The sequence below is a fragment of the Petaurus breviceps genome, unplaced genomic scaffold, assembly GCF_028583685.1.
Source record: "Petaurus breviceps papuanus isolate PSGF00001 unplaced genomic scaffold, PetGlider_PUasm1.0 90579, whole genome shotgun sequence".
NCBI classification, from domain to species: Eukaryota; Metazoa; Chordata; class Mammalia; order Diprotodontia; family Petauridae; genus Petaurus; species Petaurus breviceps.
The window spans coordinates 1371471-1384683 of record NW_027187278.1 but is presented as its reverse complement, the minus strand read 5'-3'; positions in this window follow the sequence as shown (position 1 = coordinate 1384683).

Here is a 13213-nt window from a genome sequence, read left to right as displayed (position 1 = left end):
TTCCCCATGCTAGAAATTTCATTGTGAAACTGAATATATCCAATATCTACTCGTGATTACATTCTCATTCTTCAAGAAATCTCTCTGAATTGATTCCCTTCTGAAACTCTAATTTCCCTTTTCCTATAGCAGAATATTTTCCATGGAAGCATAAAACCTGTCAAAAGAAATTGTCTCTCTGAGTAACAAATCACTGTTGATTATACCCATTATAATGTCCCCATTCATCAGGACAGATTGCATCTCTATTCCCCAGCATAAGGGTTGTTCAGTAGGACTCCTCACCACTAAAGTGAGGTCTTCCTCTTTCTTCCCTCCTGTTTCAGTCCCTTAGCCCTTCAGCCATTCTCTGTAAGCCCTTATCTTACTATGAGACTGCAGAAGCTTTTTAATTTTAATTCTTTACTGTTGACTTAATTATAATACTATATACATATATACATACACACATATGTATATATACATATACACATATACATATATTACTCTATATTTTCTAGCTTGGTCGTTAATCTTGGCTTTTATGCACCTTCCAATTATGTAGTTTAATTGCATAAAATGCATTGGTTCATCTCTGGAGTTGGGCTTGTGAAGTTTATTCTATGGTGTTTCAGGTTTTTTCTCCTAATGTCACTTTACCTATTTGTTTAATTTATGTTTTCATCTTAATTCCTTTGTGCATTTTTTTAGAAATAGACTAGATATAAAGAAATAAGACAGGTCTAGATTAGTATATCTAGGAATCACTGATATATATGAATAATTTAAATCAGTATAAAGATGATTTTCTAAGTGTTAGAACATTTTCTCTACTAGGAAAATTAAAATTTTCTCTCATCCACATTATCTTTTTACTTTTAGTTCTGCTATCCAGATTCAAGCAGATCAATTTCAAATATTTTGTTCACATGACAGGACTTAAAATATTTTAATTATTTCATATGTTACAGTAGCTGAAAACATGGACATTTAAAGATTCAGAAGCTACATGTCATTAAAATAAGTTAAAGAGAAGTAAAGGTGCTTTAAAACTATAAAGTGTCAGAGAGACTTATTAATTAATATGTCTGGAAAAACTATTTACCTCATGTTTTCCATCTGTAAAATGTGGGGTTGGACTTGGCTGCTAACATACCTTCTTACTCTAAATTTATTATGCTATAATCCTCTGATTTGTCATCTCTCTCAGTTGGGTACATATTGAGGTTGTGTAAATTGCAATCTATCCACAACTTCTCATCTGTGTCCATGTCCTTCTGTAAATTCTCCCCAGGATGTCAAACTAAAGTCAATATGATGAGCAGTTTCCTCTAGATTACTTGAGTTTTGTCAATAACAATATAGCATCCAACTACTAATCTATTATTCTTTACTTTCAGTATGTGATTGCTTCAACTCCTTTTCTCTTCATACATCTCTTTAATGGATATATTTTGTACTACTCTATGTGTAAATTTCATCACTGTTAATACACTGTAGCCTATTTCATTCCTACCACGGATCTATTCATTTATCTATGGGTGACATGCAATACTCAGCCACATAGAAACACCGGAAGAATATCTCACTTTAAAAAAGATGGAATTTAGTTTCAGGTACAAGTTTTATATCAATGAAAGTGCTATGCATTTTCCCATATCATATATCGCCTACACTTTTTTTGTTGTTCAAATTTGTTCAAACTTGTACAACTTCAAGTTTGGGCCATGTACATTACCCATCTTCTCCTCTGTACAATATACACATTGTAATATAGAAATTTTTGGAGTTGGCTGTGAATTTAACTTCATATTATGATAAATTTGTATAATATTAAAGGTATCATTTTAATATTTACTTTATTATTTAAAAATCTATGACAATTAAATATTGTCACTCCCTCCACTGATGCAAATCTTGATCTTCCCAATCTTAATAAGTTGACATCATGAGTTTTGTTTAAAATACCAATAATAATAGTGAATGTAATAAACTAGGATTCAATACATTTAGGTAAATTGGGCCTCAAAGAAAAAACATAATTGATACATTGTTGGGCCCATATCTGAAGATTTTTTCAACTTATAAAGTTGTATAAGAAGGGGAAATAATGGCAAGAGATAGCTTGCCTTGGAATCTGGAAGAACTGAGTTTAAGCCCTGCCTCTAACTTTTTTTTCAATTAGAAAGCATTTATTAGGCACCTATTATGTGCTAGACAATGTGCTATTCACAGGAAAAATAAAGGCAAAAATAAAAGTCCCTGCTCCTGAGATCACAATATAATGGGGGAGACAGCATGCAAATAACTGTAGACAAACAGAGTGATGATTTTGGATTTAAGGCATGGTTCTTAAGAAAGAAGACTAGTCTATAAAACCCCAAGCTATCTTGGGAGGTTTCAATGATCAAAATTTACATTCCTTTGGTCAGAGTACCTGCAGGTAAGGGTGTGATACCCTATGTGGACAGAGGGAAGGGAAAGAGAGAGGGAGGGAGGGAGGGAGGGGGGGAGGGAAGGAAGGAAGGAAGGAAGGAAGGAAGGAAGGAAGGAAGAGCTGCCAGTCCAGTTGGGTCTCCAGTGAGACAGCACCAACTACTGCTCACAGAGGTTGTTGTTTGTCCTTCGTTGCTGAAGAGGACCATGACATCAGGGAGGTGATGCCATGACATGCAAGTGAATTGGATTTAAGTGAGGGAGGGCTGTGCCAAGTCATCAGCTTCACTCTCTCCTTCAGAACCCTCTAGGTCCAGTGGCCTAATATAGATCAGAATGACTAGAGATGGCCCTGGATGCAGTGGGAGAACTTGGCTTTTTCAAGTAGACTGGATAAATAGGAGATAATCAACAGAAAGAAACACTAGTGTTAGAAGAGATCAAAAAAGTCTTGTTGGAGAAGGTAGGACTTTAGCTAAGACTTGAGGGAAATCAGTGGAGACAGAAGGCAGAGATAGGGAAGGACAGAATTCCAAGAATGGGAGATGAACAGTGAAAGTGCTCAGAGTCAGACAATAAAGGGTCTTATGGGAAGAATTGCAATATGATGACATGTATTGTGTCACTGGAACACAGAGTACATAGAGGTGCAAGGTATAGGAAGATTTAAAGCTAGGAAGGGGCCAGGTTATATGAAGGAATTTAAATCCCAAATGGAGGATTTTATATTTGATCCTAGAAGTGCTTTGTTTTTCCTTCATTTTTGAAGAGGACCAATGACATCATTGGATGATGGTGTCTTGACTCAAGAGTAAGGCAGAGTTGCACAAAGTCCTCAACTTCACTCTCTCTTCCAGAGTCATCAAAGTCCAGTAGTAAGACAGAAGTCAAGATGACTGGCAATGGCCCAGGACGCAGTGGATGACCTTGGCATCTTTGATGTCTAGCCAAGTTCTTATCTTTCAGCCACCTTCATGGCCTTTGGAACAAATTGTTCTCTTATGCTTATTCCAACATGGGAAGTCTTCACATGCTTGGGGTAGACACCCTTCTACCTCACTGACTGGTTTAAGGCCTGTTGGCTACCCTCAGTAGACACTATGTTCTTCATGGTGATTACTAATGCATCATAATCAGGTAGATCCCAAATAACACCTCAGTTTGATTTCCCTTCTCATCCTTCTCTTGCTTCTTATATTTAAAAGTCACATTTTCTATTCAACTCTCATTTTTTCAGCAAGAATGCTTGAAAGTCCTCTATTCCACTGAATGACCATATTTTTCCCTGAAACATGGTACTCAGTTTTGCTGGGTAGGTGACTCTTGGTTTTAATCCCAGCTCCTTTGCCCTCCGGAATATCATATTCCAAGCCCTTCGATCCTTAAGTGTAGAAGCTGCCGGATCCCGGGTTATCCTGATTGTGTTTCCACAATATTCAAATTGTTTCTTCCTGGTTGCTTGTAATATTCTCTCCTTCATCTGGGAATTCCGGAACCTGGCTATAATATTCCTAGGAGTTTTCTTTTTGGGATCTTTTTCAGGAGGTGATCGGTGGATTCTTTCAACCTCTATTTTGCCCTCTTGTACTAAAACATCAGGGCAGTTTTCTTTGAGAACTTCCTGAAGGATGATTTCTAGGTTCTTACTTTGGTCATGGCTTTCAGGCAGTCAAATAATTTTTAAATTATCTCTCCTGGATCTATTTTCCAGGTCAGTGGTTTTAACCATGAGATATTTCACATTGCCTTCTATTCTTTCATTTGTTTGGATCTGTTTAACAGCATCTTGATTTCTCATAAAGTCATTAGCTTCCATTTGCTCCAATCTAATTCTTTTTTTTTTTTAAGCAATCGGGGTTAAGTTACTTGCTCAAGGTTACACGGGCAGTTATTGCTGGGTGTGGTGCTCAGTATCTGAGCCCAGATTTGATCCAGGTCATCCAGACACTGGAGCCGGTGCTCTTACTCGCTGAGCCACCTGGCTGCCCCTAAGCAATTGGGGTTAAGTAACTTGCTCAAGGGTACATGGCCAGGTGTTTCTGGGTGGGTGCTAAGTGTCTGAGCCCGGGATTCGATCTCCAGGTCTTCTCAACATTGGAGCCGGTGCTCTTACTCGCTGTGCTACCTGGCCGCCCCTGCTCCAATCTAATTCTGAAGCAATGATTCTCTCATTGAGTTTTTGAGATTCTTTTTCCATCAGGCAAATTCGGCTTTTTAAGGCATTCTTCTCCTCATCGCCTTTTTGGGCCTCCTTTGCCATTTGAATCAGTCTGTTTTTTTAAGGTATTATTTTCCTCAATCAGGCTGTTGACTCTCATTTCATAATTTTCTTGCATTGTTCTCATTTCTCTTCCCAATCTTTCCTCCACTTCTCTTATTTGTTTTCAAAATCTTTCTTAAGGTCCTCTATGGCCTGTAACTAACTTGTATTTTCCTTTGAAGCTTTTGGTGCAGGAGTTCTGACTTCACTGTTTTCCTCCTGTTCCATGCTTTGCTCCTTTTTGTCCCCAAAATAGGAGTGTATTGTTGGAATCTTTTGTCTGCTTTGTTTCCTTTGCCTGCTCATGTTGCCACTCAATTACTTGACTTATGGGCTTTTTGCCATAGTAGGACTCTGCCACCAGACAGGGGAGCTTTCGTCCCAAACGCTGGGGTATTCTCAGCTGCTGGAGGTATTAGATGGGTGCCCTCTCTGAGGTCTCCACATGCTCTGGCAAGCTGGACACACACCCCAGAACCTCCACCCTAGACCGCAATCCTGATCCAAGCAGGTTAAAGCAAGAGCGATTACCCCTCAGACTGGTGCTTGGTTCCCCTACACTCTGCAGGCCAAAAGCTGAAGCCACCATGTGGTGCTGGCTGGCTGTGTGGGCATCTCAGCGGCTTTTCGCCCTGGGGGTAAAAGCCACGCCCTCCCACTTACTGGTCCCAAAGTCCAGACTGTACTGACCTCTCACTTTGTCCTTTGTGTCTATGTGTTGATAAATCTGGAAACGGCTACAGCTGCTGATGATCTGGAGTCCCTCTGGCTGGCGGCTGGTCAGGCCCACCCTGGGGCTAAAACCTTGGAGTGGGGCTGGGCTCGGCTCCCAGAGCACTGTGCTGGATTTCTGCTGGCCTGCCAGGCTGTCCTCAGAGGGAGGTTAGCTTCTCTGCGTCATTTTGTGGGTTCTGCAGCTTCAAAGTTTGTTTAGACTCCCCTTTTTACATGGATTGGGGAAGGTGGAAGCCGGAGCCACGGGAAGGTCGTCCTTCTACTCTGCCACCTTGGCTCTGCCCCCCCATTCCCCCCCCCCCCCCGCTCCCTCCCTCCCTCGCCTCTAACATTTAATGCTGTATTAACCTGGAAAAGTAACTTAAGTTTTTATATCCCAGAAAACTTTCTAAGGCTAGAGGTCCCAGGGTACATGCGTTGGTGGAGAAGGTTTCTACATTGGCAATAACCTATAGTTATTGTCGTCTGAGATTTTAGGAATTCATGGTGTTGGAGAAGATATTCTAGAACTTGTGTGCTTTGGACTTAACTCTCTAGAACTGAAGGTTACTTAGCTTCCCCATGACATGATGAGGGCTTTGGTGGTTACAAATTGTTAGCAATAGAGGACAAAAAACGTAAACATACCACATTAACTCTGGAACAGAGAATGTAGTCCATATGGTTTTCTAGAGAAGGTAAGGTGGTATATGCTAGATGTGTCAGAGACCACAGGAAACTTAGATATCTTCAGCTACAGACAACTAGGAATATAAAAAGATTTGAGAAACTATGGGTGTATGGGACAACGTGAGACTAAAGAGAAAGAAAAACAGTGGAATTAAGAAAATAACCCATGTGGCTGTCAGTAAATCACAATCTCTCTGTTCATCAGTTTCCTCATTTTTAAAATGAAGAGGTTTGGACTAGATGGACTTCAAGGAATTTTTCTGTCTCAATCTCAGATCCTTTGAAAAATGGTGATGAAAATATAGAAACAGACTTTTTGCTAAGTTCTGGGAAGGTTCAGGAAGACTGCCTTGAAATCTTATGAAATTTGGAAGTCTACCCCAGATTTGAAAGACTTTTATGGGATAAGAGATCATTCTTGGGTTCAAAGGTATTTAGAGGACATTGGCTTCTTTTAGTATCCCAGTGTTTTTCAGTACAGCCCAAATTCTGAGTGTGTCACACAAGAGAGATAAGAATTAGATGCAAGAGCAGGATTGTGCATATTATATAGTGAGAGGAGAAAAGCCAAGAATGCCACAGGAGTGGACTACAATGGAAATCAAAACAAAATAGCAGGTGGTAAGAGTAAAATGTATTAAATAGATCTTATCTTTCAACTTACTTTAAGGGTACAGTACCCTTGAAGTAAGTTGAAATTATGATGCAGAGTTTAAATTGTATTCCCCTTCTTTAGAAAACCCTTCTTAGGCTAGCTAGGAATGGGAAAGAAAGGGGTTATTCTGGCTTTGAGGTTCATTAAAACCATCTATTCTGTGTGTGTGCATATAATTTGTATTGTATAATATAATTATTAATAATATTCTTCATAGTGTAAGAAGAATTATGACTACTAATTATGATTTTGTTTAAATCTACATATCAAGTCCTAAATAAATAGACTGGAAGCTAGCCCATGAGAGAAGGTATTTTCCTGGTGTGCTGGGAGGGAGAATTTTGGTTGTTACTTATATTCTTCCCACAAGATTGTCTTTGAATTATAAGAGAGGCAAATAATAAGAAGAGGGACCCATAGGAGAAAGGGATAGAGGCTACTATGATTGTCCCTATATTCAACTGAAAGACAATATTAATAAATTGGGTAGCCACCAAGCTACCCAAATAAGGAAATAAATCAGTTTTACATGAAATTGAAATCATTAAAAGTTATATTTGAATCTTCATTATATTATTTAGCTTGAATTTTATTTTTAAAATAACTTTTTAAATTTTATGTAAAATAATTTATATTTATGTAAAATAGTTTTATATTTTTATTTAAGTGAAAAGGTGTTCAGATTATCCATCCAAAAAGATGAATTCAACATCTCACAATTCCTCACTTCATACAAGGTATAGAGAGTTACACTTTAGAATGGAAATATGCATAGAGTGCCCACTAAACACCCATTCAACCACCACCTAGTCCATGCTTATAGAGTCCCAGGATTCTCATACATATGTAAAGCACCAGCAGAGCAAAGATACATTGACTTTAAATTGCTTAATTTCTGGTTCATATATTGATTGTGGTGGATGTAAAGTGGATTTCCAGTTACCTAAAATCAGGAAAATGTTACATATGGAACATCATCAGGAAAACATCTTAATCTTATAGATAATATAGAGATTTTCTCCAGGTTATAGACTTAGTATGAATATTAATGGTTCTGTGCTATATTGGATGGAGTTCTATTGTGGAATATCCCATATTCCTGTCCTGACCTCTGTACTGTTTTAAAATCGGTATAAATTACTTCAAAAATTTTTAAATTACTTGCCTACAAAATGTATAAATGGCAATGTTGGGAAGGATAGCTGCCATGTTATATGAAAGGGTGATAATGTAAAAAGATCTTGACAGGTAAGGTTAAATCTAAGAGGGGTATAGGATAACAGAGACATTCTCAAAAAACACTACCTATGAAAGAGGATTGGGTAAAACTAAAAGGGAACTCCAAGAGAATCTATATTTGATAAATAAAATTTAATTTAATTAAACAGAATAGAAATAGGATAGAAAATATGTAGGCAATGATTAACAGGAAAAAAATATGTGACCTTTAAGAAATTACAAACTTAATATGATTCATTGGTATAGTATGTCATCCCTTAAAAACTCATGTGTTCTTAGGATACATTCAGACAAATTGCAGCATGCAGAGTAAGAGAGATAATTATCCTGCCGGACACTTTCCTGGTCAGACTATAGTCAGAGTAGTATTGTGCTTAATTCTTATTAGTGCGATACTGTAAAGCCATTTGAAAAATGTAAGGCATTCAGGGATAGGTAAAGTAGATAATGAGGAGATAGGAAACCATGTATATCAATATCGGCCAAAGGAAATGGATGTGTTTAATCTGGAAAGAAAAAAAAAGGAAATGTTGGAGCAGGCACATGATGGCAATCTTCAAGTATTTGAAAGGACACCATATATTTAAGGTATTAGTTCTGTTCTGCTTAGACACAAAAGGCAGAATAAGGGTAAGAGTAAAAATTATGAAAAATAGATTGAGCTTTACTGCAAGAGGGAAGGGAGGATGGAAACTTCCTTAGAAACCTGACTTGTATTGGATGGGCTGATCTGCCAGGGAGGTAGCATACTTCTTCTAATGTAGCCTTCAATTGGGGTCTAGATGACCACTTCTATGAATGCTAAGTGGATTTCTATCCTCTTACATGTTGAACTAGATAACTTCTGTAGTTCCCTTCAATTCTGAGAGGATATCATTTTAAAAGAAGTATAAGTACTTAATTTCATAACAACTAAAATAGAAAGAGGTTTTTTTCATAAAACTTCAGAACTAGACAAAATCATAAAGAAACATATATGTGTGTATGCATATACATATACATTTAAATGGGCAAAAATATCAAGGTTCATGCTAAAGAAGACAGTTGATAGTGATATAGCATCCCCAGTCTTTAAACCCTTTAAACCAGGAAAAGTTGAGAAATGTATCAATGGAAGAGAATAAATATATTCAAAAACTGATCAGATCTTTAAAAAGATTAATTTTTGATAATTTTTTTAAAAAAATCTGAAGGGATGATATATTATTTAACAACTTGTAAATAGTGTTTGGTGATTTAAAAAGGGATTTAGACATATGTCTTAACACTATATGGAATTCCAGATAAAGGAAAAAAAAATAATTTACGTATTGGTAAATAGAAACTATTTTAGTTTGGATAATAGGAGAAATTATTAAAACATCAATTATTAAATGAAAGCATTAATGGGGGAAATGTAAGAAATTATTAAGCATGATATACTTAAATGGAAATGTCAAAATATTTGCAACAAATTATTATTTAATAGAAAAATAGTAGATGAATATATTCCTGGCAAATATGACAGATTAAAATATGAACATCTAAAATGTATGATTTTTTTATTTTGTCCACTACAGATAAATGGTCAAATGGTATGTAAATAGAGAATTTACAAGAAAAAAGAATCATCATATCATTTATAATATGTTCATTATCACTAATAATAAATTCTAGGGGCAGCTAGGTGGCACAGTGAATAGAGCACCAGCTCTGGAGTCAAGAGGACCTCAGTTCAAAGCTGGCCTCAGACACTTGATACAGTTACTAGCTGTGTGACTTTGGGCAAGTCATTTAACCCCAATTTCCCTGCCTTTCCCCCTCAAAAAATTTATAAAATAAATTTTAAAAGATACTCATCGTAACAATTTTGTGCTACTTTCTCATACATATCAAATAGACAACAAAAAGAAGGAAGTTATTTCTGGTGAGTCTTTAATATAGGAATTATACTCATCTATTGTCATTAAAATAGCATATTTATCAAACCATTTTTGGAGGGATCAGGGAGTAAAAAAAATATAAATGATCTTACCTTTTGACTTTATTTCAGTGTTAGGAATATACCTTGAAAGTATTATATAAAGTTAAATATACATGATTGCAATAGCCTTATTAGGAAGGAAGGAAGGAAGGAAGGAAGGAAGGAAGGAAGGAAGGAAGGAAGGAAGGAAGGAAGGAAGGAAGGAAGGAAGGAAAGAAGGAAGGAAGGAAGGAAGGAAGGAAGCATTTATTAAGCATTTACTACTTGCAAAACACTTTGCTAAATTCAAGAAATACAAATATGGAAATAAGATAATAAGATAACGCTGATCTCAAGAAATTCACATTCTAGTGGGAAAGATACCACATATAGAAAATTTCAACTACAAGTGACATGAAAAGGTCTTATTTCCCTTATAGTACAGCAGCAGAACAGATAATAATACTGATTCTTTACTCTTCTTTCCCTTGATAAATCCATATCAGTTTCTCATGTCAAATCATTTGACAATACCAAGGAATTTGGAGACAAGAATTTTTTTTTAAATCCAGGACTTCTATAAAGCATATACAATCAAAGAAGTTGGAAATAACCTATATGTTCAATAAGAAAAAGCTGTCTAAATAATTTGTTGTACATCAGTAATAGAATATTAAAACTCAATTAAGACCAACAGATGTGAGACATAAAAAATTGGAAATATTTATATGAAATCATGCAAAGCAAAAAAAAAATCAGAATCTGAAGAAGGCTAAACCAAAAGAAGATCAAGAACAAGAAGAAGGAGGGGAGAAGGAGGAAGGGGACATCAGGAGGAGGAGGGGGAAGAGTAGAAAGAAAAGGAGGAGGAGAAGGAGGAGGAGAAGACAAAGAAGAAGAAGTAATTGATGATGATGGTGAGAAAGACCATAAGAATATAGTGTTTATTATGAGGAAAAGTGAATGAGAACAAATGAATAAACACAAAATTTTCCTGAGGATTTAAAGGAAATGACTAAGCAATTCTGAATCATTATACATACAAATTATTTTAAATGCAAATAATCAATAAATTTGTTTATTTGGTCTTCTTGATGTTTAATGTTGATCCTTTCATAAAATAATTTTAAGACAATGACTGGATTTAAAATAAATACTGATACCCTACTATGATTTGCTCTGACGTGAAGTTATTTAGACTAACTCATAGAAAAAAGAAAAGTTATCAATGAGCACTTTTTAAGTACCTATTATGTGCCAGGCATTGAGCTAAGTGATGGCAATACAAACAAATGGAGAGGAGGAAAGAGGAATGATTGTTGGTTGCCCATCCTCCACTGTTTTCCCAAAAAGAAGAAACAGAAAGAGAGATAGGAAGACAAATGATACTTAATATATCTACTTCATTTATCCTATTGTGAGGGATGAGCAAAGATATTATTATAAATTCCTCTCAAAATAAGACTAGGCTTTGGCTGACATATTCATGTTGATGACCTTAGTGTCTCTCACAAAAAAGTCAGACTAGATAAATCTGATATTAGCATCATCAGAAAGTTGATGACCAAATAATATTTTAAACCACAGCACCTAATAGATAGCATCAGCTAAGGTATAGGTGAGATTTTTATCTGTGATCTTTACAGAAGTACCTACACAAATGAAACCCTAGATCTTTATAGTCCTATTGTAATAAAAACAGTCATGGTTTGACTATAAGTATTTTGAAATATGATGCATTTAGAAAGTAAAAACAGTGGGATTTTTCTTTGAAACTTGTGGAGGTGGAGTTTAAAATTACTTGAGATTTTGAGAAGATTTACTTGATAAATTTAAGCTATGATAACTCTGGAGCTATTGAATTTAGTATTTGAATCAACTGTATTCCTTAAAGAAGAAGGGATAAAGCATTGCCCCTAAAACATCTTCCATTTACCTAACTGTTATCTCTTTTCATTCATTGTAACTAAATACAACTGCCTATCTGTAAAATGATCACATTAATGCACAAGACATTAAAAGTAAAATAGCCTTTTCAAATCTATTGAAGAATAAAGCAATAACATTTATACATTCTAGAAAATACTAATTAGAATTTTGCTGATGAATATTTCTCTGCCTCTAAGTCAACAATAAATTAAAAAGTGAACACTTAAAGGAAATTAGGATACCATGTAACAATAAAAGAAAATAAATACCAACTGATTGCCTCCTGCCTTTTGGTGTTTCTTTATCACATTCTGTCTTTTCACATATAGCAAGATGTAATAAAATGGTTTATTTCTTGTGTGGTTAAAGTCACAGCTGTTACAGTTTATTGGATTATTTTAACAGTCACATTCTTCCATTCCCACCTCCTACCCCATTCTTCATTGTAAGGATATGATACTTTATCCCCAGGATCATCTTAAAAGTAGTCCAAAAAAAAGTCAATAAAACTACTTTAAAGAGGGTAAATTAAGATCTGATGATGATAAAGACAGGCAGTTTTATAGCAAGGATAATTTGTATAATACTCCAGATAATTTTGAATAAATGTTTCTTTCATATGTCTTATGAAAAATTGAATTTCTAATTCTACCATATAATCTAGGAAATAATTCATTTTGTAATTACTTCTTCACATTAATCAGCATTATGTAATTTTGGTTTATTAGATATTCTAATATAGATTTGAATAATAGAATCTTAGATCAGAAAGGGATCAGAATCATTTATTCCAAACTTCTCATTTTAAAGACAAGGAAACTGAGACCCAAAGACATAAATTTTATGAGTTCACACAAAAAGTTAGAGTAAAAAAGACACTTGAAATCCAGATCACTTGATTCCTAATACAGAACAATTACAACATGACATCATTAACTATGTCTATGTTTATAATGGTTGAAAATCAAAGTTTTCTTTTTCAAAGATTGTATACCCATTTCAAAGGAAGTTCTGATTTTATCACATGGCAGACTGGTCTTTCTCCATAATACTTTTCTTTAAGTGAGTATATGATTTTATAAACTTATATTTAATGTCTCAGTGGCAAAGGCAAGTCTCCAAAATCACTTCAGATATTTTTTTTACTAATGGGCATTGGTGGAAGGATATTTTACAGTGAATCCACCAAATTGATGAAATAAAAAAGATTTAAATTGACAGATTATTGGTCCTAGACTCAGAGAACCTGGGTTCCTACCCCACCTTCTGACAGTACTTTCTGAACTCTAATAGTCATTTAACATTTATCACCTGAAAATGAGGAGTTGGTAGAGAGTCAAAGAAGTTCCTTACAGCTCATTAAAAAAAA